Genomic DNA, 6000 nt, shown 5'->3' with positions numbered 1-6000 from the left:
TGTTTTGACAAGTCACCCTGGGACAATTCTTATTTTCATTTCACTTTGTGTTACTAGGTTAATGTTCCCATGATTTCAGTTCACAGAGGATTCTAAGCAGTAACCTCAATATAACCTTAAAGCTGCAAAATGTAACTTGCCTGTTTTGTCACATAAACTGAAATTAGGCCAACTATTAGAATCTTAGCAACCAGGAAATGGCGGAGCGATGTCTGCATAGTGCACCTTTAATTTAGAGCACACATTCATTAGCATACATCTAATTTAATTGAGGATACACTGACTCATTAATGTTATTACATGAATATAAACATAACATTGAACTGCATCTCTGAGGTAAATACACCATAGCTTACATATTTACTTATTTTGGGGGTTATAATCCATCGGAAAGATTAATCAACATTCAAAGTATTTAAAATGTATTTTGATGTATTGATTTACAAAGCAAAAGACCATGAACATAAGTTAAACTAATGAACCAATCACACTGCCTTGCCTTCCGCACGACATAACAGCAGTTACCTAGCAACATCCCACCTGTTTAAGCGATTAGAAGCTTCCATCCATAGTCAGGATGGAAGGATGGAAGTGTGTTTTGACTTTCGACCGTGTGTGCAGTTCCTTTTTTCATTTAAAGGATTAGAGCAGGTAGCCAAGTGGCCACTGCCTCACAGATATCACTGATAAGGTTTGAGGGGTTTACCTAATCCCGGTCGAGCACATGGGCAGAGGACAGCGGTATAAAAGTTCATGGAGGGAGCAGTAGGGTCTACACTGAACACCGAACAGGCTTCCACCAAGATAAACATACACAGGTAATGCTTTTTCCATTCACTATGTTGTGTTTCCAATGTATTGTTTCACTGCTTTTCTTTGTGTTTATCAGTTTTCAACTTCTGAGATGAATATGTTGGTTTTGAATGGTTTTGTTCATGTTTCTTGTCAGGATATTGCCAACCATCACTAAAATGTGCTTGTTGAAATCAACTGGAGTATCCCTCATTCTGTCCATACTTCTATTCATCGCAGACTCTTATCCAAACAGTGAGAAGACAAACAGTAAGTTTTATGTTACAATAACTGTTTTTGTTGATGGTTTATGTGTTCTGGAAACAAAATGACCAGTGAGTTCTTCTGTTCATTATAAAGAGAATATAAATTGGTATATTACCTCCTTATTCCCAAACTGTGTGCTTACAAGGAAGAGAGCCATACATTGGTGATGCATGGTTACCAAGCTTAAGATCAGACTATTCAATAGATTCTCAATTAATTAATGTCTTCATTATCTTCACAGTGGGCTGTGAGGAATGCACACTGAAGCCGAACACAATCTTCCCCAACATCATGCAGTGTACAGGCTGCTGCTTCTCCAGAGCTTATCCAACCCCACTACGATCCAAGCAAACCATGTTTGGTCCCCAAGAACATCACCTCTGAAGCCACATGCTGCGTTGCAAAAGAAGGGAAAAGAGTAAGACAATATTTAGCTAATAAAGTAGTTGGGATTGATATTCTCTGCTGCAAAAAGTTTGATAATCTGACATGACAACCTTCCTAGTATAATGCACATAAGATCTAAGCGTATCATTTAACAACAACTCGAATTAACCTGAATGTTTTTTTTTACCATCTCTCTTTCACTTGATACTTTCTCTCCTCCTCCTCTCTCAGGTCACCACCAAGGAAGGCTTCCGGTGACGAACCACACAGAGTGTCACTGCAGCACCTGTTATTACCATAAATCATAAACTGTCTGTGAGGGCTGGAAATCTCCTTGTCGTAGAAGTAAAAGCTTGGCAACAGATCATATATTTTGCACAACTTATTCCTGAAGTTCCTTGTGTTTTAAGAGAAATCACATATTAGGAAATCATTGTGATCCACAAAAGGTCATATTCTGCAGAGAATATTTATAGTGCTCTTATGGTCGCAATGATATAAAGTTGTATTCCTGTACTGTGTTAATCAAATGTAGACTTTACTGTATGAATTGAATACTGATTAAAATGCCAATTAACATGATTGCATCACTTCCTCCCAGCCAACTCAGCTTCATCACACTGTATTGGTGCCGGATGCTGAATGCACACACACACACCCACACACACACATAAACACATAAACACACACACACGCACGTAGATGCACGCCGCACAAACACATGCAGGCTTCCAAGAGTTACTCCATTCAGTCTTTCGTCTTCTTCCTCCTCCCCCTCACTGACTTAAGTCAATATAATTTAGGAGGCTAAACTATAGGGTGTGCAGCCTCTTGTAAAAACAAGCGTGCCCACTCCACGAACGGAAGACGGAAGGTCAAATAAGAACATGTCTCCTTCCTGTGAAACGATTCCATTTCCTCAAAATAATACAGTAAATACATACTGAACATGCATAGATCATCCTTCCAGCCATGAGCCTGTCCTCCTAATTTCTCCCATCACTGGCCTGCACTGGTTGTAAGTGAATGAAAATGTACCTTTCAGTCGGTGTAAATGATAGGGTGGATTATACATTGATATTTTTTGTTAAGACAAGGATACCAAAAGCATTATGCATAGCTCAGAATTTTTATACAGACGATTTTACTTTAAGTTTATTGTTTTCTTTCTGAATGTCGATAGTACATTATTCAATGCTTATAATATGAGTCATACACAGTAATATGATGGATATGAGTGAAATTCTTATGCTATAAACATAGCACAGTCTGTCTAAATTCTGACTATAGTCGCTTACTTCTAGAAGCTTATGTAATAAATTGTTTCCTGGATATCCATATTTGGCTCATCCTAAATCGGTCCTCCGAGGTGTTGAATCTGAATCTGACGACAGATTCTCAGAACTGTGCACTATTCTGGGAGAGGGCCTTTTGTCTCTCACCACACCATGGGTGTGTGTTTGTGGGTGTGCAAGCATGTGTTTGTGTGTGTGTGGCTGTGGCTTGTGTAGGCAATGTGGTAGTTTATGGTATTGACCAACCCCATTTTGAGAAAAATCGACTCAGTCACAGCAGCCTCCCTTACCTTTTCAATGAAAATCCCAGAGGCCTCTACATTATGGACAAGGTATTTGTATAATAAACATGATCAAAAGTGAACAGTTTTTCTTTTCATTCACATTTACCACAAAAACCAAGGTACGAATACTGCCATGTGCACGTAAAAATAAAAATAATTTGTATAATTAAAATTTTTGGGATTCACACACTCCCTACATCTCTGATGAATATAACAGGAAACCTGTTCGATCACCATGCACTGCAAAATCATTCTGCCTATGGATACGGAAAACATCAACACATTAACATCAACACACCAGATGATATAGCCATTGGACTTGGGCTCGACTGGGAGTTTACCTCATCTTTGGATTTTTTTATTCTGCTTTGCCACTAAAATCATAATAAACACTGACAACTGAAATATTGTGTTATTATTGACATGACAGGACTTCATCCAAATGGACTTAATCCAAATGCCATGGCTTCCTACTCCAGTGCTCCCTCTATTTTGCTCATCAGACAGGAGCCCCCCACCACTGAGAGGTCCAAGGTTGCCACGGTAATTTCCCTGCTGACCGGGCGGGTGTTGGAGTGGGCTACGGCTGTCTGGGGAGAGAGGAGAGGAAGAGCTGGGTTCCTACGAGGGGTTCATGGCTCTGTTCAGGGCGGTCTTCGACCATCCACCGGAGTGCAGGTGAGCGACTACTCCAACTCCGGCATGGTGCCCAGACAGCTGTGGGTCGCCTCACCTTCCGGACCATGGCAGCCTCCAACGGATGGAATGAGCCGGCGCTCTGCACCATATTCCGAAGAGGACTGCGCGAGGAGATCCAGACGGAGTTGGCGTGCAGAGACGACAACCTTTCCCTGGGCGTGCTCATCGCGATGGCCATCCGTCTGGAAAACCTTCTTCAGGAGCGCCGGCGCTCTCCTCACGCATCACCCTCCTCCTTTGGCCGTCCCGGGGCAGAGCCTGAACCCATGGAGATTGGGGTCACACACCTCCCCAGCGGTGTCCGGTGCGTCCCAACCCGAAGTCCACTGGGGCAGAGGGATAGCCCCGTGATCAGCTGTCTCCCAAGGTAGGCGTGAGTATTCCTTCATCATCGTTTTCCTCCAAACACTTCCTGGTTTCCATTTCACTGGCTGGCTGTCCCTCAGGGGTTGTCTCTACAGCTCTAGTGGACTCTGGTGCCGCAAGGACTTTTATCGACCAGGCCCTCGTCTCCTCCCTGAACATCAGTGTGTACCCGCTCTCCTTTTTTGGTCCAAGCCCTGGATAAACAACCATTGGGATTCGGCACTATCATGCACATAACAGCACCACTCACCCTCACCATGGGACCCATGCACCAAGAAAGCCAGCCCTTCCTCATCATCACTGCTTCTGTACACAAAGTCATCCTCTGCCTTCTGTGGCTCCAACGTCATGACCCCACAATCTCCTGGTCGAGGATGAAAATCACCACCTGGGCACCCCGAAAACGGAAGACCTGCTTTCCCTTACCTTGTGGTTCCACGTCGGTTGAGAGTCCTGTGAGTGTCCTCCAGCCCATCATTCCGTCCTCCCATATCGTTGGCCCCGTGTGGGACGTCTGCCAAGCTCTGCCTGCTACCTTTCCTCCTGAGCATCTACGTCCCCACAGAGGTGAGGGATCGGCTGTTGACCTGGGCGCATACATCCCTCGCCGCTGGACACCCAGGTATCACCCGCACTATTCAATCTATCTCTGCGAAGTACTGGTGGCCCACCTTGGCACAGGACGTCGTCCGCTAAGTCAATTCATGCTCCGTATGTGTCTAAACAAAATCTCCCCGGCACGCTCCAGTGGGAAACTCCACCCCCTTCCTGTGCCTCAGCGGCCTTGGTCCCATCTGTCCATAGACTTCGTTACTGATCTCCCTCCGTCTGATGGTTTCACCACTATTATGGTTGTTGTGGACAGATTTTCTAAATCCTTCCGTTTTAGCCCTCTTTCTGGTCTCCCTACCACTCTCCAGGTCGCTGAGGCACTGTTTCAGCAGGTCTTCCTGCACTATGGCCTTCCGGCGGACATCGTCTCCGACCGTGGCCGCCAATTCACGTCACAGGTATAGAGAGCCTTCATGGAGAAGTTGGGGTCACAGTCAGCCTCACATCCGGGGTACCAGCCTCAGTCTAACAGGCAGGTGGAGAGGACCAACCAGGAGCTGGGGAGGTTCCTAAAGAGTCACTGCCAGGACCGGAAGGGGAGGGGGCCTGGTTCCTTCCTGGGCGGAATACGCCCAGAACTCACTTCGTCACTCCTCCACCGGGTTGACTCCCTTCCAGAGCGTCCTGGGACTTCAGCCGCCCTGTCTCCGTGGACTCCGACCCAGACCGAGGCCCCTGCAGTGGAGGAGTGGTTCTGGCGCGCAGAGGAGGCGTGGAACGCCGCCGGCCATCAGAAGGATCAGGCGGACCGCCACCGCAGTAAGGCTCCCGTGTTCCATCCTGGTGATCGCTTCTGGCTCTCCACCAAGAACCTCCCACGCCGCCTGCCCTGCCAGAAGCTGAGCCCCCGGTTTTTTGGGCCCTTCAAGGTCCTCCGAAGGGTCAACGAGGTGACATATAGATTACAGCTCACCACTAACTACTGGATCTCACCCTCTTTTCATGTTTCCCTCCTCAGGCCGGTGGTTGCTGGTCCCCTGGCTGATCCTAAGGACACCCCTCCGCCTCCCCTTGACATCAAGGGAAGCCCCGCCTATGCCGTCAGATCCCTCCTGGACTCCCGACATCGTGGGGGTTGGCTCCAGTACCTGGTGGACTGGGAGGGGTACGGTCCTGAGGAGCGTACCCCGCTCCTCGCCCTCTGGGCCGTCCCCCTGGCCGGTGTTGTCCTGCGGCTGGAGCCGCTCGTCGGGGGGGTTCTGTCATGTCTACTCCCGCTCCGACGCTCAATGTCGCTTGTCTACTAACCACCAGTCCTGGCAACGCACATTGCGCACACCTGGCAACCATCCTTGCGC

The 6000-nt window shown here is 47.1% G+C and overlaps 1 pseudogene; it reads left to right on the top strand.

Moving 5' to 3' along the window:
- Positions 1-740: 740 nt before the first annotated feature.
- Positions 741-1975, top strand: LOC121552470 (annotated as a pseudogene).
- Positions 1976-6000: the final 4025 nt, after the last annotated feature.

Source organism: Coregonus clupeaformis, chromosome 36, assembly GCF_020615455.1.
Source record: "Coregonus clupeaformis isolate EN_2021a chromosome 36, ASM2061545v1, whole genome shotgun sequence".
NCBI lineage: Eukaryota > Metazoa > Chordata > Actinopteri > Salmoniformes > Salmonidae > Coregonus > Coregonus clupeaformis.
Note: the sequence above shows the minus strand (reverse complement) of the source record. Positions and strands in the feature narration are given on the sequence as shown.